Source organism: Stegostoma tigrinum, chromosome 24 (assembly GCF_030684315.1).
Source record: "Stegostoma tigrinum isolate sSteTig4 chromosome 24, sSteTig4.hap1, whole genome shotgun sequence".
Taxonomy (NCBI): Eukaryota; Metazoa; Chordata; class Chondrichthyes; order Orectolobiformes; family Stegostomatidae; genus Stegostoma; species Stegostoma tigrinum.
The window spans coordinates 12,975,924-12,998,531 of NC_081377.1; the positions used below are offsets into that span (position 1 = coordinate 12,975,924).

At 41.0% G+C, this 22,608-nt stretch overlaps 1 long non-coding RNA gene across 2 annotated transcripts in view; it reads right to left on the minus strand.

Moving 5' to 3' along the window:
* LOC125464897 (uncharacterized) overlaps positions 1 to 22,608 on the minus strand; it is a 147,678-nt gene that overhangs the window by 29,818 nt on the left and 95,252 nt on the right. For both annotated transcript variants that reach the window (XR_007250114.2, XR_007250113.2), the window contains exon 2: positions 7,029 to 7,069. This is a non-coding gene — a long non-coding RNA (uncharacterized LOC125464897). The remainder of the gene's footprint in view (positions 1 to 7,028; positions 7,070 to 22,608) is intronic.

The window sequence follows — 22,608 nt, forward strand, 5'->3', positions numbered from 1 at the left end:
TAGTTGATTTGATTGATTTACAGATAAAAAGAAAATGTGATGCTTCTTGTCTGAAAGAAACTTCCAAAGTAAAAGTGATTCTTTCATCACTGAGTAAATTGATTTTTATGGCAAAATGAGGTTTAATTTGTTCCAGAGATAACACGGTGTAGAGCTGGATGAACACAGCAGGCCAAGCAGCATCAGAGGAGCAGGAGAGCTGACGTTTCGGGTCAAGACCCTTCTTCAGTGTAGAATGTAGTCTCGACCCAAAACGTCAGCTTTCCTGTTCCTCTAATACTGCTTGGCCTACTGTGTTCATCCAGCTCTACACTGTGTTATTTCAGATTCTCCAGCACTGGCAATTCCTACTATCTCTGCTTTAATTTGTTCCACACTGGATTTGTTTCTCTGAGTTTGAATTCTCTAAATTGTTATTGCTATTCTGGAGTAAAGTTAACATGGAAATTGTGTGAATTTGTAAGTAAAGGAGGGATAATGTTGAAGATGGGAAATAGCTTGTGGGTTTACACTGACACATTCAGGCTGCCAATTCATGATTTAACCCATTCCAAATACTTTCTATGAACCATTTCCAAGGGGCATATGATTTTCTTAATAAAACGTTCTTCAAGCTGATACCATTTGATGCACCTGAGACCAATTATTCAGGCAATCTGTTTTTTTTCCACTGTGGTCAAGAATATCTTCTACACATTGGCTCATCACACGCATAAAACCTTGCTCTAACTATCATTGGCAAAATAACTCTCAATTCCTAAATCCTTTTTCACTAACATTTGCAATTCATTTCTGGATAAACCATACCAGGTTTATGTTTCTATTTTACATGCCTGTGTACCAGTTCACACAAAACTGTTTGAAACATTAGAAGTTATTGATCCCCTTATAAACGTTAGACTTTCTGAGGATGGTTACAATTTTTGATTCTTTTACCTTTTTATTTTACTTCATCTCAAATTCTGTGTCTCAGGTTTCAGTGATGGTTGAACTAAGTTCCCGATAGCCTCAAGAAAGTTTCCACTTGTCTGTATGGCTAGGCGAAATAGTCCAATAGCCCAAGGATAATGAACAGAGAGTCTCGTTTAGATACTCTGCGAAATCATCTCCTATTTTATTGATTAGCATTGTATCCTAATGTTGGAATTCATTTTACGCTGAAAATGCCAAATATATTCATTAACAATACTAAATGAACAAACAAATAAAGCAATAACAAACAATATTTTCAAACTTTAACCAAAGAGTAGAGAAGATAAATTATTTGCAACTCATCCAAAAAACCTTGAATTTTTACATGATAACAAAGTGTGGAGCTGGATGAACACAGCAGGCCAAGCAGCACCTCAGGAGCACAAAAGCTGACGTTTTGGGCCTAAGCCCTACCAAAAACAGAAGCCAATCCAATTATTTAAAAACTTACAAGCATATGAAGAAACAAATTAGGATCAGGAAATAGTTGGCTCTTCAAGCCTGCTTTGAATGCAATAAGATCATGGATGATCTGATCGAAACCTCAAATCTGCATTCTTGGCCTATTTCTATTGATATTTAATCTCCTTGCATATCAAGAATCTATCAACCTCTGTTTTAGACTATTCAAAGACTTTGCTTCAACTGAATCTTGATGGAGAGTCTCTTCAAAGTATCATAAGTTTCTGTGAGAAAAAATATAATCTTCTTATCTCTCACTTAAACTTACTTAATTTTAACTCTAACTCCAAGAGGGAGATTCTAGAATGCACCTTGTCAAGACTCTCCCAATCAGGATCCTCTATGTTTCAGAGAAGTTGTCTTTTACTCTTAGAAGGTCTACTGAAGACAATTCTACTCTATCCATCCTTTCCTCATAAGCCAACTCACCTATCCAGAAATAATCTTTGAATTACATCCATTGCATTTGCACCCATCCTTAAACAAGGGGATCTATACACTATACAATATATCAAATGTGGCCCTTTAGAAACCATGTCATTGTTGCACCACTATGTTACATGAACCCACAGCAGGATTCCAGTAAGCAAAGCTGGTTTTAGGCATTTGTTGTGTTTTTCTTTCATTTAAAGAGGGTTGGAGCACAAAAGAAGTTGTGTTATAGTTGCAATGAATGCAAAATAGATACGGTTTGGAGTATTGCGTTCAGATCTGGGCACTGTACCATAGGAAGGATATGTTGGCAATGAATGGGGTACAACATAGATTGAACTGCATGATTCTGGGGCTAATGGGGTTAAAATTTGAAGATGGGAAGTATAGTGTGGGCTTGATTTTTCTTGAATATAAGAGATTCGGAAGTGTTAGAATTGAATCCCTACAATGTGGAAGCAGACAATTCTGCCCCTTGAGTTCACACCAACCTCTCAAAGAGCATCCCATCCAAACACACTCCCTTACCCTTCCCCTGAAACCCTGTTTTTACCATGGCTAATGCACCTAGTCTGCACATTCCTTGACATTATGGGCAATTTAGCATGGCAATCCACCTAAACTGCACATTTTAGATTGTGGGAGGAAACCAGATCACCTGGTAAAAACCCACACAGGCAAAGGGAGAATGTGCAAACTCCACACAGACAGTGACCTGAGGGTAGAGTCAAACTCAGGTCCCTGGTGCTGTGAGGCAGCAGTGCTAACCACTGAGCCACTGTGCTGCCCTGTGTTATATTTAATGAGTCTAAGATGATTGAAGGAATTGATAGTATAATCAGAGAGGAACAAGTCCTGTGGTGGGAGAATGAAGAGCAGGGGAAAATAAACTCAAGCAAAGGAATAAAGGCACATAAGAATATTATTAATATTATTGAGAAGCGTACGTGTTAAGGTAGGGAAAAAAATTACTTTTCAGTTCTGTGAAGGTCTGATTTTTTAAGAAAGTTTGAGAAAGCCATTTACACTAGTGAGCATGAGAATCTCCAAGAAATCATACGTTATTAGTTAAAGAGTTAACAAATCCCCAGGACAGTATTTGTTGCCTTGAGCTTTTCAGAGAGAGACAGAGACAGAGACAGAGACAGAGATAGAAGTGTGCCCAGAAACACCTTAAAGAACACATGTCTGGTAGTAATATTGAGCTGAGTTAACATATGCTGTTTAAGGGTCTTTGGGAGAGACATTTGGGACAGCACCAAATGTAAATTACTTACAGCCATTCCAGCTGAACTATCACTATTAGCATGTAGCAAGAAGTAATCATTAACCAAGTTTTGAGTGTATGTAAGTTTGTTGTTGGGATAAAAGGGTTAAGTCTTGCTTTTGCCTATTTATAATGCATTCATTCCAATAATTCATGTATCATGTAATGGGATATTTCTTTCTTTTCAATGTAACAAATCTGTATGTTGTTTAATCAAAAAGTACACTGGCAGCCCTTTAGAAAAAAGATAAAACTAGTGGATTATAAACCCAGGCCTCCCTCGAGGATCTAGCTTGTCCAATATTACCATTAGCCTGGATTATAAGACCAAGGGCAAGGCTGACCAGGAGTGACATAAGAAAACATACCTCACATAAGGTAACAAGGTGTAGAGCTGGATGAACACAGCAGGCCATGCAGCATCAGAGGAGCAGGAAAGCTGACGTTTCAGGCCTAGACCCTTCTTCAGAAATGGGGGAGGGGAAGGGGGTTCTGCAATAAATAGGGAGAGAGGGGGAGGTGGATTGAAAATGGGTAGCGGAGAAGATAGGTGGAGAGGAGACAGAAAGGCCAAAGAGGCGAGGATGGAGCCTGTAGAGGTGAGTGTGGGTGGGGAGGTGGGGAGGAGATAGGTCAGTCCAGGGAGGATGGACATGTCAAGGGGGCGGGATGAGGTTAGCAGAACATGGGTAATGGGGGTGTGGCATGAGGTAGAAGGAGGGGATAGGTGGAAGGAAAGACAGGTTAGGGAGGTGGGGACGAGCTGGGCTAGCTTTGGGATGTGGTAAGGGGAGGGGAGATTTTGAAGCTTGTGAAATCCACATTGATACCATTGGGCTGCAGGGTTCCCAAGCTGAATATGAGTTGCCGTTCTTGGCATCATTGTGGGGCTGCAGGAGGCCCAGGATGGACATGTCATCTGAGGAATGGGAGGGGGAGTTGAAATGGTTCGTGACTGGGAGGTGCAGTTGTTTATTGTGAACTGAGTGTATGTGTTCTGCAAAGCAGAGACCAAGCATCAACTTAGTTTCCCCAATGTAGGGGAGGCCGCAACGGGTACAGTGGATGCAGTATACCACATTGGCAGATGTGCAGGTGAACCTCTGCTTGATGTGGAAAATCTTCTTGGGGCCTGGGATGGTGGTGAGGGACGATGTGTGGGGACAGGTGTAGCACTTCCTGCAGTTCCAGGTGTGGTGTGGCTAGAGGAGAGTGTGGAGCAGACAAGGTGGTCACGGAGAGAGTGGTCCCTCTGGAACGCAGACAAGTGTGGGGAGGGAAAAATGTCTTTTGTAGAGGGGTCGGATTGTAGATGGCGGAAGTGTCGGAGGATGATGCGTTGGATCCAGAGGTTGGAGGGGTGGTACGTGAGGACGAGGGGGATTCTGTTTTGGTTGTTATTGCAGGGATGGGATGTGAGGGATGAGTTGTAGGAAATGTGGGAGACACTGTTGATGACACTCTTGATCACTGCAGGGTGGATGTTGCAGTCCTTGAAAAACGAGGACATCAGAGATGTACGGGAGTGGAATGCCTCATCCTAGGAGTAGATGCGGCGGAGGCGAAGGAATTGGGAATAGGGGATGGCATTTTTGCAGGAATGTGGGCGGGAGGAGGTGTATTCCAGGTAGCTGTGGGAGTCGGTGGACTTGAAATGGATATCAGTTTCTAGTTGGTTGCCCGAGATGGAGACATAGAGGTCCAGGAAGGTGAGAGAGGTGTTAGAGATGGTCCAGGTGAACTTAAGGTTGGGTGGAAGGTGTTGGTGAAGTGGGCGAACTATTCAGGCTTCTCGTGGGAGCATGAGGCGTGCTGATACCGTCATCAATGTAATGGAGGAAGAAGTGGGGTTTAGGGCCAGGGTAGGTACGGAAGATGGATTGTTCCAAATAACCAACAAAGAGGCAGGCATAGCTTGGGCCGATGCTGGTACCCATGGCTACCCCCTTTGTCTTAGGAAGTGGGAGGAATTGAAAGAGAAGTTGTTAAGGGTGAGGACGAGTTCGGCCAGGCGGATGAGGGTGTCAGTGAAGGAGGACTGTTCGGGCCTGCGGGACCGGAAGAAGCGGAGGGCCTTTAGGCCACCTGCATGGGGAATGCAGGTGTATAGGGACTGGACGTCCATAGTAAAAATGAGGTGTTGGGGACCAAGGAATTGGGAGTTCTGGAGGAGGTGGAGGGCATGGATGGTGTCATGGACATAGGAAGGGAGTTCCTGGACCAAGGGGGAGAAAATAGAGTCGAGATGGGTGGAGATGAGTTCAGTGGGGCAGGAGCAGGCGGAGACAATGCGTCGACCAGGACAGTCAGATTTGTGGATTTTGGGAAGGAGAAAGAAGCGGGCGATGCAGTGTTGGGGAATGATGAGGTTGGAGGCTGGGTGGGAGGTCATCTGAGGTGATGAGGTTGTGGGGATGGTTTGGGAGATGATGGTTTGGTGCTCGGGGATGGGGTCATGATCCAGGGGACGTTAGGAGGAGGTGTCAGAGGGTTGGCGTCTGGCCTCAGTGAAGTAGAGGTCAGTGGACCATACTACAACTGCACCTCCCTTGTCCACGGGTTTTATCGTGAGGTTAGGATTGGAGCGGAGGGCTGCACGTTCTGCTGGGGAGAGATTGGAGTGGATGAGAAGGGTAGAGAGGTTGAGGCAATTGATTTCTGGACGGAAGTTGGCGATGAAGAGGTCGAGGGAGGATAGGAGGCCTGGGGATGGTGTCCAGGAGGAGGGCTTGTGTTGGAGGTGGGAGAAGGGATCAGTAAAGGGAGGGTTAGGCTCATGGTTAGAGAAGTAAGCGTGAAGGCGTAGGCAGCGGAAAAATTGCTCATTGTCCAACATGACCAGTATTCGTTATGTGTGGGTGGAGGGGGACAATGGTGAGCCTCTTAATGAGGACTGACTATTCGTCCTCAGTCAGGGGGAGGTCTGGGGGGATGGTGATGACTCAGCAGGGCTCAGCGTGGCTGTTTCCTCTGTAGCTGCTGGCTGTGGAGGCCGTGGGCAGAGCGATCTCGGCATTGGTGATGGGCGGGGTTGCGTTGGCATCAGCGGTGGACGGAGTTGTGTCTGTGCTCGTGATGGGCGGAGCAGCGTTGGCAGTGGGCGGAGCGGGGTAGGTGGTGGCAGCAGCGGTGACGGTCATGTTTGCGGTGTTAGTCTCGGAAATGGAGGTGGTGTCTTCAGCAGCGATGGCCTTCGCTGTCCCTGAAGTGGTGTACCCAGCGGTGGCAGATGTGATGTCATCTGTGGGTTCTCCGACAGTGGCCTCATGCCAACGGCGGCAGGCACATTGTGGGGAAGGCCCTGGGTATGGCTGAGGATTTGGGAGGGTGGAGGAATACCGTTTTAGGTGGCAGGCACCAATAAGTTTACTGTACTTATGGTTTTTAGTGTCCAATGAAGCTGAGTAGAAATGTGAGTTCAGGCTGCAGATCCGACAAAGAATAAATAACAGGAGAGGTCCTTTGCTGGTCTGGGAGAGGGAGGCTCTGAGCTGGGGCAGGCTGGATTGCAGTGCCTGGAGATGCCGGCGCTTTGCTGCGAGTGTGTGTTTCAGGAGTCGCAGGGAGTAAAGCTTCTGAAAGGCCTTGATGTTCTGAATGTAGACATTGTCACGGTTCAGGCCAAACTGGGAAAGCTTGAATGTGGACTGTAGTCCATTGGGGATGATCTGCTTCTGTAGGGAGATACTAAGAAAGGCGATGTGGCTGTAGAACCTGGTTTGCTTCAGGACATGGTCGAGCAGTTTCAAGGCCAAAGAGATTATCAGGGATTTGCAGTGAGGCTACTTCAATTGATTATTTCAAAAGCTAGCTTGATGATTTCTGCGAAGGCCATTGTTGATCACATAGCCATTGATCACATAGCAATTAGATAAAACTCACATAAGGGACTTACCAGGCCTGAGGGGCTAAATTACTCCTCCTCTTCCTTGGTTCCTGATTATTGGTGATGGAATTAAAGAAAACAAAATTTATTTCAACGTTTGCCAAACAAAAATTGCCACTTTTATTCCAAGTTTAGGTGTGAGTTGTGGTATACTTTAAATCTGAAAATATATTCACATTGAAATCATACTTAATTTTCACCCTAACTTCTTCAACTTTTTAAAGAATCCCTCGCACCAGAAATCATTGTCAGCTGACCCCCGATTAACATTTGTTTCTGATGGCATTAATTCATGTGCCACTTCCTGACTTAGGATCACACCTGCTCTTGAGCTGAATTTAGTAACATAATAAAGAATGGAACTAATTAGCTTGGCCTTGCTAGCAACCCACCTTTTGGAGTCTTGCATAGCTTTAGTGGAGAACCATGATGTAATCTAAACCACCTTATTAACAGTTGTAACTTATTCAGGAAAGTATACCAGACAATGTCATGAATATTTCTGGAAGAATCTACATCACTGAAAGCTATTGTCTTTTGATTATTTTGCTGAAATATTCTTTGGCTGCTGGATGTAATTCAAGGGGTGGCATAGTGGCTCAGTGGTTTGCACTGTTACCTCACAACGCCAGGGACCCAGGTTTGATTCCACCCTTGGGTGACCATTTGTGTGGAGATTACAAATTCTCCCAGTGTCTGTGTGGGTTTCCTCTGGGTGCTCTGACTTTCTCCCACAGTCCAAAGATGTGCAGGCTAGGTGGATTGGCCATGCTTAATTCCCCATAGTGGCCAGGGATAGGTTAGACATGGGAAATGCAGGAGTCAGGGAATGGGTCTGGGTGGGGAGCTTTTCAGAGAAGCAGTATGGTCTTGTTGGGCTGAACAGCCTATTTTCACACTTAGGGAGTCTATGATTCTAATTACCTTCACGTCCTCTCTTTCCCCACACAAACCTCCCATTTCCCCTTGTAGTATTGGAATCAAAAGGATACCAAATGTGTCTGTGAAAGAGGTTATGCTAGCCATTATTGTTGTGGCCATTGCTGAGGCTACAGCTAGGCCTCTTAGGCCCAAAGCTTCTTAAACTCATCTGCTGGGTCATCTCCACTGAAATTCAAAGCTGCCGCCCAACTATGCTGCAACTACTGGTGTAGCACTGCACAAGAGCACCAAGACACACAGAAGATAATACATAGGGTATAGATAATGAGGTGTAGAGCTGGATGAACATAGCAGGCCAGGTAGCATCAGGATGCCTGGCTGGGTTTGTTCCTCCAGCTCTATACCTTGTTATCTCAGACTCCAGCATCGACAGTTCCTAGTATCACATAGGTATAGACATGTGATTCACTTACATTTATGTGCAACATTGTATGATATACTTCATAGATATATTTTGGGTTGTTTATATTGTGTTGGCCCCTTTTATGCATTGTGGCCAGGAGGGTCACATGATTGTTAGGGACAGACCTAAGAAGTGTGTAATTATTCATAAATGAGGAAGCAAATGGCCAGTATTTCATGCAAATTAATTGTGGTGTATAACACGTTCGCCTCACTTCCTCGTTCCTCCATTTCTCCCTTTCATCTTTCTCCTTTCTGTTCTAAAACTTATCCTGCTCTGAATTGCCTCAGTGTATTCAACCAACGATGCTGTTTTCGAAAGGGAATGTTTCCTTGATAGCTGGTGTTTTGGAGCCATGAAATCAGCATAAAGGGCTTCAGCTATTACCCATCCCCCCCCCCCCATGCAACCAAAAACACTAGAAATCACCAAAGACTTGCAGACTTGTTGATGATCCTGAAACAGTGCTGGGACGGGAGGTGGGGTGGAGGTGGGGGGATGTGGTGCGTTGCTCATGTTGCTTAACTTTGTGTTCTGCTGGTGCAAAGATAAGAAAGATAAATGGTGGAGGGTGGAGGTCCAAAATTGCAGTGCTGACGGCAAATCAGCATTGTGATGCTGAGTAACATCAGGAACTGCTTAGTTGTACACATGAGGATAATGCCCAGAATGGTTGATAGCAGAGGTGTGCCTGTGCACAGTAAAGTCAACATGGTTTCCAAATGACATGCATGGCACCCAGAACAATAGCATTAGCAATTCCAGTTTTGTATCTGAATATCAGAGATAATGGGAACTGCAGATGCTGGAGAATTCCAAGATAATAAAATGTGAGGCTGGATGAACACAGCAGGCCAAGCAGCATCTCAGGAGCACAAAAGCTGACGTTTCGGGCCTAGACCCTTCATCAGAGAGGGGGATGGGGAGAGGGAACTGGAATAAATAGGGAGATAGGGGGAGGCGGACCGAAGATGGAGAGTAAAGAAGATAGGTGGAGAGAGTATAGGTGGAGAGGTAGGGAGGGGATAGGTCAGTCCAGGGAAGACGGACAGGTCAAGGAGGTGGGATGAGGTTAGTAGGTAGATGGGGGTGCGGCTTGGGGTGGGAGGAAGGGATGGGTGAGAGGAAGAACCGGTTAGGGAGGCAGAGACAGGTTGGACTGATTTTGGGATGCAGTGGGTAGGGGGGAAGAGCTGGGCTGGTTGTGTGGTGCAGTGGGGGGAGGGGACGAACTGGGCTGGTTTAGGGATGCAGTTGGGGAAGGGGAGATTTTGAAACTGGTGAAGTCCACATTGATACCATTAGGCTGCAGGGTTCCCAGGCGGAATATGAGTTGCTGTTCCTGCAACCTTCGGGTGGCATCATAGTGGCACTGCAGGAGGCCCATGATGGACATGTCATCCAGAGAATGGGAGGGGGAGTGGAAATGGTTCGTGACTGGGAGGTGCAGTTGTTTGTTGCGAACTGAGCGGAGGTGTTCTGCAAAGCGGTCTCCATTATGTTAGTTAGCTCAGCCTTGGCAGTAATAATGTCTTGTACATTATTGTGCTGTTTTACAGAGAAAAATGATCAGTTATTTTTCTTTTTATAACTGAAATTATTATTATTTGGGGTAAAATGTAGTGTTTATTTCTTATTTTATTAAGTTCAATTCGTGTTAGCAACATGAGAAATAACTCATGCAAAGGTTGGCAATATTGCTTTAATTCTCATTATCCTTTGATAGCTAATCGAGCATGTGTCAAGACCACTGACAAAAAATACTTAATAAAAGATTAATATTTATGCAGGGGTGACAGGTGGGCTTCACAACCTGCTTATGGTCACTTGAGTTTTTCCATGTTCTGGTCCATCATGGATAATGCAAATAACAACAAGTTCATAAACCAAGGAAGGATCAAAGACAATGTTGTTACAGGATAGATCTAGTAGAGAGAAAATAACTTCTGTTTTAAACAGCCACATGCAATGTAGGCTTAAACCATCTTTTAAGATTTAATCTATTCAGAAGCTACAACGATTATCTTCATGTTGAATTCAATTCATAGAAATCCTAAGGGAATGCATTCCAAAAATTGGAAAAGATATCAATGTCTGGAAGTCTCAGTAATTTTGGTGCAAGATCACAGAGCTTAATCAGTCAGTTTGCTCACTTGGGAGTGAACTGATATCATTGAAGAAAATGTTTCTTTTTAAATTGTCAGCTGGAAAACATCTCTGATAGAATCTTATAATGTTTAAATATTGAACAATATTGAAGCCGTGGAAGATATGGCCTTGCTCTGGAATTAGAAGTCTATTTTAGTAATGTCAAAGCCTTCCAAAAACACAATGTTTCCAAATAATGCAGTCGCTGGTTACGTCTTGCCAAATGAATTTTTTTTTATATAAGGAAACAATCAAGAAATATCCAATTTACTCAAGGTCATTAGCAGGTGACACATCACCAGCTGGAATCTTGGTGTCTGAGATGTAGGGAGGAAGAACTATTGTTTCAATTCATGTGTTTAATAATTGCTGCAATCTAAAGTGAAAACAGGTTCCAGCGCAGGTAGAGGTGGCATAGCTATGACAAGCCAGCTACCATACAATGTACAAATACATTTTTGTCATCTTTCATAAATAATGTATGAACTGTTATTTGCAGTTACAGGTAACTGAAATTACCCAATATTCATGCTCAACAAAAACAAAATAACAGAACTGTATGTTTTAGTCGTAGAAACAGAGAAAATATGAGCAGAAATTCACTTCCATCAAGCCTATTCCACCTTTCAATATCTCATTGTCATACAGCTGCTCTCTCCCAATGACCCTAACACATTTACTTTCTAAAAGTCTCTTTCTTTCTTAAATACTTTCAGTGACATTGCGTCCATAGACTTCTGAGATAGAGAATTCCACAGATTCACCACCCTCCGATTGTAGATATTTCTCCTCATGTTAGTCTAATTTGGTTCACCATGGATCCTGAAATGGTGACCTATTATTCTGGACCATTCCCCAGCAAAAGCATCCAATCTGCTGAGTCCTGCCAGAATTTTATATTTCCAAGAAAGTTCTCACTTCAATTCTGATGGGTCACATTTCCCAAACTGGAAAATCTTCAGTGATTCCTTAGCCCCTAAATCTCTTGCTGGTTCTTAATATGACTTCATTGGCTTATTTATGGTTGCCTTTTACACTGCTTCTCCAGGCGTACAATGGGCTTTCAAAGATATCCTGGGTAAATGGGTTGCTGGTGAGATCCAGAATATCAGTTGAATGGTGATTTGCTCCAGGAATGGTACATGTTAAGAGATGGGTTGGAGAGATACCATAGGAGCACTGTAGGTAATTAATGTGGCGCGTTTGGTCAGGTAATGCGTGATATCTCATTAGGCCTTGTGGTGAAGAACCCTCCAAAAAAACTCACCTCGGATTTAGTCAAAAGAAGATATTTCCAGCACAACTTGGGTGATGCTTTCCAGAACACGTTGAACCACTGCTTCGAATTGAAAAGTGGAGAGTTTACACTGTCTTGGCATCCTCGACTTTCGTCATAGAGATTGCCATTCTCAGCAGCATGCTGGACATCTGTTTCACTTGGTTGTATGTTACATCCAGATTCCATTTTTCCAAACAAAATCGCATCCTTTGCAGATATTTCAGAGTAGCTGGAAGCTTTTTGTGAAATGTGCTCCAATACAGCTTGTCGTTTGGCTCCACTGTCTCTTTGTCTCTCCTGAAAAGGTATTGGTTAAATTGCTCCTAAGCAAAGCCAATTACTAGTCACAGCTTCTCAATCTGAGCGCAGCGTTGCTTGGGTTGTGTTAATGCCCTAGAAGCAAATACAACTGGTTGTCTTTGATGAATAAAGATTGCTACAGGCCTGATTTCATTGGTATCAAAATCTAAGCTGTGTGGCTGCACAGTCATTGGGAGGTCACGTGCATGCTGATCAGTGAACCGATGCATTAAGCTCTGTTTCCAGAAGCCACTAACATGCAGAAACTCTGAAGGCCTCATATCAGTAAAAGATATTAGACGGAACTTGCTCACAATACAAGATGACTTTATCATTGTCACTGGATTCCTCAGCACTGATATTATCATCACCAGTTATACGGTTCTAGTGAAAGCTGCTTCTTGTTCTGCGCTCCAATCCTATTCTGCATATTCAGCAATGAGTTCGCACAGATGCTTAGATTCCAATGATAATATAGGAAAGGTTTTGCTAATTAACTCACAAAACCAAAACAAAAAAAAGGTAAACTTTGCCTTGGCATGTTATGGCAAAATTTCTTCAATAATAGGCATAGGGCAGTGATATCTCATCAAAGATTTTTGAACTCCTTTAAATCAACGCATACTCCCAGATTTCCAATTTTGTCACTGCTACCCATGCTGCTAACCCGGTCCATAGAGTTGTCACTTCTCTGATTCCTGCTTTTTTTTTCCAGCTCTTTTATTTTGTCTTTTGGCCTGGAGTTGGGGGCAGCTGGAAATCTCTATGGCAGATGTTAAGTTGGTCTGATATTCTTATTTACTCAGAGGTGACATTCACCAGGAAGACACCCAAGATCTGGAAAACCTTTGGAATCCTTTAGCATTTGTTCAGCACTTCATGGCTTCAGGACTTGCAAAATGCTGCAAACCCTTCTGGCACATCTAAGACTTCTATTCCAAGCATTGACTAGTTTCAGCTGTGATTTATGGATTTTACTTAACTCCTTAGAGTACTGTTTCCTCCACACAAAGCATGCCTTCTTTTCTTGTGCTTTCTTCCTCAATGTTGATATCCTTCATTCTAGCCTTGACCTTTTGACTGGTTCTTCTCTAACTATCTTTTCTTTCTTCTCTTTTCTCTCATAAGTTGGCCTTGCTTGACCTGAAAGGCGTCTCAACAAAGCATTGACTGGTTACCCATTAATCTTCTCCAGTTGATGATTGGCAACTTCAGTGAGAGTAAAACTCCTTTTTCTCAGCAGTGGTGCTCTCACAATTGGATATTTTTATGTCTAACACAATCCTATCTCTGGTGACATCGTCTTTTGGCTCGGCTGCATAGGATTCACCTCGTAGTCAGTACCTTCATGTTCTGATCAATACCTTCACTCTCATTTGAGCTCTGACGTTGAATATGTGCTGTTCAAAAGTGCAACTAAAATTGAGTACAAAGCGCATTTTCAAAACTACCAAAATGTTCCCTGTGTGCATTCTTTGCATTTTAGTGAGTTTTCGGTTGCAAACATCCTGTGACAGTCTTTCTCTAGCAATGATAAGAAGTCTGCAAACCCTTATTTGCTCAGTCCTTTTATTCAATTCCACAGCTACATCATAATTTTGCCACTAAAAATGGAATAGTTTCCAATTGTGTCACATATCACTTACCTTTACCATAACAGCAGGGAGTGGAAAATTTATAATCATTCTACAGCGTAATTTTAATTCTTACTTGTTTTTCTTCACAGTGGCTGGCTCTCTTACATCTTTGAAAATTCAGTCAACTTTAGCTGAGCACTTCTGACATCATGCTTCAAATACTGTGTGTAATGGTTGCTACAAAGTAAAGTGAAAACAAGCCCCAGCAGATGTAGATGTTACATAACTGTGATGGGTCAGCCAAGAGATTAAGCGTAACTGCACTTTTCCAAACAAGATGCTTTGACGATTTACAGACATGTCATTATCAATTAAAAGTAGGTGACTTGGATACTGTTGCTGCCCCAAAAGATATGGTGTGCAGCATGTGGATGTAGTGAAAAGGAAATTTACTATTTTTACTGTGAAACAAAGTAGAATCATGAAGATATGAAACAGAAGTGCTTCTAAAATCTGTTAATTACTCAATAAATATTGATAGATAATAGTTGAAGAAATCAAGCACAAACTGGGCGAACTTCCTGAAGGATTTTCCACGATTCGTGCTGGCTGAGACCTACCCACTATGCAGCAGGGGGCTAATAGTTTCCCAAGTTACACACACAACCAGGGATCATTTTATTACTTATCCAGATTTAAGTTACATCATTTTTGCCATACCCTTAAGTTAGTACTCCAAACTCCAAATTCTTAAATCTGCAACAATGTTCCACTGCTTAGAGGCCAATCTGCGTGCTGATCACATTTTGTGAAAAAGAAATACTTCATAATTCAAAGCTCGAATTTACCTCAAGCCAGCTTGAACTGTATGACTCCTTGTTCTAATTTTGCAGTTTGTTTGAAGCCATGTTGAAGATTCACCTTTCCCATTCCCTGAGTTATTTCATATACCTCCATAGCATCGTCCCACATGAAACATCTTTCTAGGCTGACTATCTGGAGACACTTCAATGCCTCATTATAGGTCAGATCTTTGACAATTTATGGTTCTCGCTTCACTGTCGCTAATTCTTCTTCCACCATGTTTCTCAGAGATCTATACAAACTGATTGTGATGCCTGTTCACTAGTTTTCAGTTATTTAGAATATGTAATTCAGCATCCAATTGGCTCTGCTGATTGCTGTTCTGCATTACTTGTCTGCATTAACCATTAAGATTATGTACAGCTTTGTCTTTAGTTACTTTCATATCATTTAGGAAGTCTTTTTGTCTCTTGTCTTACTTTCCTTTTTGAGTTCTTCATTATCTCCAGTAAAACTCACCTGTCACTTCACTTATTAAGATCTTCAAACAGAAAGTCAATTTTCTTGTCAATAAAGTTCCAATTGTTGATCAATTTCAAACTCTTAGATGGAAATTTAATGAGATATTGACTATAACCAACAGTAATTCCCATTTTGACTCCAAGGACATAGTTGATGTGATTTACAAGCAGAGGAAGAATTCTTTCCAAAGGTAGTATCTCATGTCTGAAACAAAATGGATGATTTTTTTAAAAATTGGTCCTTGCTTCCTCTTGTAAAAAAAAGTGTGGGTGTTCAATCTTTTATCTGTCAGACTTTTTCATTTTTCATCTGGAATGAATGAAGTAAAGACTGTGATCCAGACATTTTAAAAAATCTGATGCTAAAAACTTTGTTTTAGCATTTTGATAGCAGCAGTGTAGGTCCTGACAACCACATTGTCTTAATTTGTTACTTTCAGGAGGTTATAGGAAGACAACACTCAAGAAGCCTGACACCATTGAAGACAAAGCAGCCCATTTGATTGGCACTACATGCACAAGCACCCACTCCCTCCACCAGCAACATGCAGTAGCAGCATGTGAACTATCTAGAAGATACACTGCAGAAATTCACCTAACTTCCTCAGACAGCACCTTCTAAACCTACAACCACTTCCACCAAGAAGGACAAGGGCAGCAGCTATATGGGAACACCACCAGCTTCAAGTTCCCCTTCAAAGCACTCACCATCCTGACTTGGAAATATATCGCTGTTCCTTCACTGTCACTGGGCCAAACTCGTGGAATTTCCTCCCTAATGGCATCGTGGGTCAACACAGCAGGTAGACTGCAGCAGTTTAAGAAGGCAGCTCACCACCACCTTCTCAAGAGCAACAAGGGATGGGGAATAAATGCTGGCCAGCCAGCAACTTCAACAACCCACAAATGAGTAAATAAAAAAGGTAATAATTTTATCTAAGCATCAACCAGTTAAAAATCTTGAATGTTAGGAAATGTGATTGACATTTTTAGCAACTTAGATTAGTGCTTTTTGAGATGTAGTGCTAGTCTTGTCCGTTTCTTCTAAAACAATTCTTGGTCTCCTTCTTCAATCTCAGTCATGAAAAAAAATCTACTCCTAGTCGATGTCTGGTTGAGTTTGCATAAAGGGTGAGGGAAAGATGCATTTAAAATAAAGATCTAACTCTCACTGATTTAATAAGAAGTTCAGAAGGGGAGGATTGTGACTCTTACAAATGAGATTACAAGATAGCCAACCAATTATGAAAAAAACAATAAATAAGTACCATGATAAAAAACAGAGGGAAGAAGGAATCCAAAAAAAAACTTTTATAGTTATGCTAATAGTCAAATGACGGTTAGGGAACAGGTCGGCCCTTGAAAGGATTTATTGGGAAAACTATTACAGATGATCAGCATATGGCAAATGGATTTTTCACATCAGTTTCCAGAAAGGGTGATGCAGAAAAATTCCAGTTATAGAAAATGGGGTTAAGTGATCCATAACACATATGGAAAGAAAGCGATTTGCAAAGACAAGAAGGATTAAATAACATTTGACAAATTTCCACACATGACTCTTGTGGAGAAGCTTAAAAGCTCATGGAACAGTTGACAGAATGTCTGGATGGATTGATAACTGGATTGTCAACAAAATACATGGGATGATGTTTAATGGAAAATGTGTGGCTGGCAAAAGGAAGTAGCACAGTTCCGTGCAAATCTGTTCTGGATGCCAACTGTATATATTACTTGTGGAAGGCATGGGGTATGGTTCCTGTTGTATTATTGTAACATTTGAAAATTTCTGTGGGCATGTAACGAATACAATGAATGACCCTGAATTTTCAGTTAAAGTAATGGTGAAGTGAATGATGCCCACTGTTACTTAAAGCTAAATATCACAGCAACTTCAATCAAAGGCAGGCAGCTGATTAAACTTCATTTTTCATTAAAATGGCATCCAGCTGTCTGGATCTCCCTTGAAATTCATTCAATGGCAAGATGTTCCAGTACCTGCATCGTAGGTATGGAATAAATTTGCCACCACAAGTTAAGTAATTTCAAAGATAAGCCCCTTTTTTGTTCAGCGTTAGATGCTACCACACAACCACTTTGATACCCATAATTAAATATTCCAAATGTGGAACACAATTTTCTTAGGTTTCAATTGTTATTTGAGTTTTTAAACATAATATCATTTGCTTTCTCAAATAGAAAGTTCTGCCTCTCTTCTCACTCTCCCCCTCTATCCACACTTTGTTTCTCTCTTCTTTCTGCACCTGATTTTATATTTTCTTTAGAACTTATGCTGCTCATTTCATAATCCTTCTATCCAACTGATTAACAAGATACACAGAATATGATTAGGATCACTAAGAGTCTGAGTATTTGTAAGATCATAAGGTGTAGGAGGTAGGATTAGGCCATTCAGCCTATTGACTCTGCTGTGCTATTCACTAAGATCATTGCTGATTTAATAAGCCTCAATTCTACTTTCTTGCCTATACCCCCTTAACTTTTGATTCTCTGACTGATTAAAATTCTGAGCATTGAATACAGGCAAAGACTCAACCCCTACAATCCTCTATGGTAAAGAATGCCATAGTTTCACTACCACCTGAGACAAGAAATCTCACCTCATCTCTATCTTAAATGTGCAACCTCTTGTACTAAGAGTGTGTTCTCTGGTCCTAGACTCTGCTGTGGGGGGAAGCAATATTTCTGCATCGACCCTGTCAGGTACACCTAAGAACCCTATATGTTTCAGTCCTGTACAGGGCTGCATTGTTATCCATCTCTTGCTTACTAAACAAAATATTATGAAGTTCAACAGGCATTGGCATGCCTAATCAATAGTGGGTACTATTCATTTGTAAGGAAAGCTTTAACTGTCGTTGCAAAAGCTGAACAAATTAGGTCCTCTGGTGGGTGGAGTGTGCAGTGTGCCCAGTTAGCTGGCTGCTTTGCTTCACAAAGGACAAACACTCTGTGGCAAACTTAATGTGCATTTAATATGCAAATAAAACAAATTGTTAAAAGCATCAGGAGAGCTGATTTTGAGACACCATTTGCCGAAGCACTGGCATAAGTGGATCAGCAAATGTTTGAGATTCACAACTTACGACATATCTCCCTGAATTTTCTGAACATTCTTCATCAATAACAGTACCAATTGTTAAAACAGCAATATGTTTTCTGCAAGAACTGAATCAACGTACAGATGGATTGAAACATGTTGGAGAGATTTTGACATGAAATTGAATACATACATAAGAGTATGTTTAATTAAAAAATATTTAATGACGTCCATTAGCCAGGACCAAAAATAAAGAGAAGAGTGATCAACTATTGCATTCCGCTGACATTTAGTCAATAATGGACAATGATTAAAAAGTCAAAGAAAAGCATTAAGTCATATTGGACTAGAAAGTTTAACGCTGTTTCTCTCTCCACAAGTGCTGCTAGACCTATTGAGTTTCTTCAGCACTAGGGAGAAACTCTTCACTGGTTGGAGTCACACCTGACACGTAGGAAGATGGTTGTGGTTGTTGGATATCAGTCATCCCAGCTCCAGGATATTTCTGTCAGTGTTGTTCAGATTAATGTCTTTGGCCCAAGCATCTTCAGCTGCTTCATCAATGACCTTCCCTCCATCATAAGGTCAGAATTGAAGATGTTACCTGTTGATTTCACAATTTTCAGCACCATTTGCATCTCCTTAGTGCAGGCCGTGCCTAAATGAAGCAAGACTTGGACAATATCCAGGCGTAGGCTGAAAAGTGGAAAGTAACATTTATGCCACATAAATGATAGGCGATGATCATCTCTAATAAGAGAGAAATCTAACCACTGTCCCTTGAGATACCATGGAGTTACTATTACTAAGTACCTCACTATCAACATCCTAGGGTTATCATTGTTCAGAAACTAAATTGGACTAGCTATATAAACACAGTGGCCACAAGGCCAGGTTAGACGCTAGGAAACAAATGGCTCGTTACCTGATTCCCTGAAGCCTATCCAGCATCTACAAGGCACAAGTCAGGAGTGTGATGAATGTTTTATGCATTTGCCTAAATAAGTGCATCTACAATAACACTCAAGAAGCTTAAAGCCCTTCAAGACAAAACACTCCACTGAATTGACGTCACATCTAGAAATATTTATTCCCTCTTTCACTAATGCTTAGTAGCTGCAGTGTGTATCCTTAACAAGATACTCTATATAAATTCACCAAAACCACTGTGACAGCACATTCCAAACATAGGACCACTTCGAGCATGAAAGGCAAGGGGAGAAGATCTATGGGAGCTGTAGTTGACCTCCAAGCCACACACTATCCTAACATGGAAATATATTGCCATTCCTTCAGTGTCACCTCGCCAAGGTCCTGGAAATCCCTTTCTGATGGCATTGTGTGTCTACATGGTTTAAGTAGGTTTAAGTAGCAGCAGTTTAATTAGGTGGCTCACTCCAAACCTCTCAACAGCAGGTAATGATGGACAATAAATACAAATCATGAAAGAATAAAAGAAAAGTAATATAGTTATTCAATAAAATTTGGGTGCAAGATTCAAAGCAGATACAGATAAAATATATCTACTAAGGTGAAAACAAGATTAATCTGTTATTAGCACAGGCTTTTACTTGATTTAAGATGCTCTTCCTGAAGCTAATGGTGCTGGAAACATGAAGTCCAAATACAACAGTTGAATGGACTTCCGTCTCCTTTTGTGGTTAATACTGAGATAATACATTTTTCTTTTTGAAGTGACTTAATAACAGACAGTTGTGTGACTTCTGAGAGCATAGTTTAGGTTGTTTATATCTGTTTGAAGAGACATTAGCTTTTGAAAACATTTATAATATTGTTGTATAACATCATTGTACAATCATAAAAATATCCAGAACCCTGACCCATTGAAGTCATAATCGGATGGAGCCAGATTGGTGACAGATTGCTAAATGTTTTTTTTTCTCAGCTCTTGCTTCATTTGCAAAGGCATTTTACCAAATAATTTAGGTTCATAAATTATGCTTGTGTCATGTTGTCAAATGAGTGAATAATATAGGACCTAATTGTTCAGAATTTGTACATAGTTTCCTGGTTGGGTAAGCATACAAAGTACCGGGTGGAGTCACTATATTGGCTCTCCAGTTTATGCAGTGCCAGTTCTCACCTTCTGGGATCTTAAGTGGAAGATTTAGACAAAGTTCAGCAAAATCTACTACCGGTTGATGTTGACATGAGCCCTCAATGATGCTCAAGTTCGGTTCCTATTGGCTTGGCTGGGATAACATCCATTGCTGCACTGCAGCATTGATCTCACTGGAGTTTATATTGGGTTTGCATTAGGAAAGGGGGATACAAGTGTCATGACAGCTTAAAATGTGCCGCATGTAGCTACAAGATCTTGGCTCTGTTCCAGAAGCTCCTTGCAAAATTTCTTTCCGTCATTTATGGGATGATCATTGGATTCTTTAAATGGGTTCTTTTCTGCAGGTAACTAGGTCACTTACCTGATATTCTGTTACCAACTTGTACTCACGTAGAGACCGAAATGCCTTCTTTTACACAATACCTGGCTTTCAGTACAACAACAAAACATATCTCGTTCAGGGAAATGAGAAGCACAGTTTAGAGTTCCCCATGACACTTAACTGTAACGATTTGGCAGAAATCCCATCCTTTACCAAACAACCCCAAAAATCCAGAAAATAGTGGCAACCAGCCACAGGGCAGTTAAGGCGAGAGAGTGGCAGAAATCCCTTGTGGCTTTTCAAGCTCACGAATCCTATGGGCAGTCAGAACCCACATTGTATCAGAGCAAAACATAAAGTTGATGTGCTTTGTTGAACAAACTAAGATCTTTAAAATCTGGAGTAATATCTGGCCAAATTTTGTTAGTCAGGTAGGTTCACTGAAAATAATGGGCCAAGTACAGAATGTGGTGCTGCATAGAAAGACTCCAGATGGACATATTTAAGCTTTGAATAACTGGTTTCAATGACTTGATCAAAAAAAAAGAAAGCAAACTGGGAAACTACAATATAACACTGAGTGCAGCTTTCAACTTTTTGGAAAGTGCCATCAAGCTTACGTGCCTCATATTTCATCACATGAGGATCATTGAATTTCTATTCAGCATCCAATGATTATTGTGATCTGAGTCACCTGTAGGAATATAAGTGTTGATGGCTATTTTACAACCTCTTCATAATAGTTCCATTGATATTATTTTAATATTATTTGCAAATGCAATGAAACTAATTTCTCCAATATGCATTTCCTCTAAATTTGATTTTTTTTTCTGCAGGCTGTAGCTTAACATCCCTCTGAGATTTTAGCTAGATATCAGAAAAAAAATTGGATTGGTTTACAGTTTGATTTTTAAAAAAAAAATTCTACTTGTAAAATTAAATGGATTCCTGTTCTTTTTGCCTTTTATTGCTCTCTTCACCGTTCCGACAGCATTTACCCTTCCACCTTATTCGTGTGTTAGTTAGCTTGATTTCCTAATTCTCTTGTTTACAGAATTGACTTCCTATCCCCTCACAATAATGTTGCAATCAAACAGCTTCACACAACAACTTTTTGAGTATGTATTGCTTTTACTGGGGTTGTTGCTTCCATTCAGGCCAATTCTCCTTATAGCCATCGTAATGAAGCTTGTTATTGTGGGGTGAAACATGCACATGATTTGACTCTTTGGTGACATTACTTGCTTAAAACACACAGCAGGCAAAAAAAGATGTCATGGCAACCCAAAAAGCCTGAATAATTTAGTACAGAAATCTGGAAAATAACAAGTCACATGACATTCAAGTAAAAATAATTAACTGAAGGAAAAAATAACTCGTAGAAAAGAAAATAGCTCATTTCTCCATTAAAGAGATAACTATGCTCGGTTATTACTTGGTATTCTGATTAGCTCTTTTTGTTATTGTGGATTTTCTGAACATCCCTCAAACTTCATTTTATATTGTTATATCATCCCTGACTGTATGTAATTATCCCAAATAATATTTAGAATTTGAAATATTTTCAGTAAGATTAATGAAGACAGGGAAGAGGTGAATGTTTTAGTACCTGAAAATATTAATTCTCAGAGGAATTAATAGTTTATGCCAAATGGTATTAACGCTGATAGATGGGGGCTGCATACTGTCCATTTTATAGTGACCACTGGAGACACAGTGAAACAAACAGATACCATGTTTGTAAATGCTTTTTGGGTCATGGGAATAAATGTCATGTTATCGTGTTAACAATGAATATCATGTAGTTATCAAAATTTTTCTTGCCATTAAGAGTAATTGTTGAAGTTGCCAGAGGTCATGAAAATGTTTTTAAACTATACTCTCGTCATGACTCTTATAGTTTTAATACATTTTAAAAAAAGTTATTAAAACTGCCAGAGTCTTTAGATGGATTTTATAAACACTTGATTAGAATTAATCAGAAATATCCAGAACTCTCTGCAAACCAAAGACAGCTGAGCCATTAACACCTCCGCTAATTCCTGGAGATTTGGCCTGCTATGTTTTGCAACTGTAAGTTACCTAGAAATGTCCAAACTCTTAAGAAGACAATGATGCAAAGAAAGACACAGGGATAGACTAGATCAGT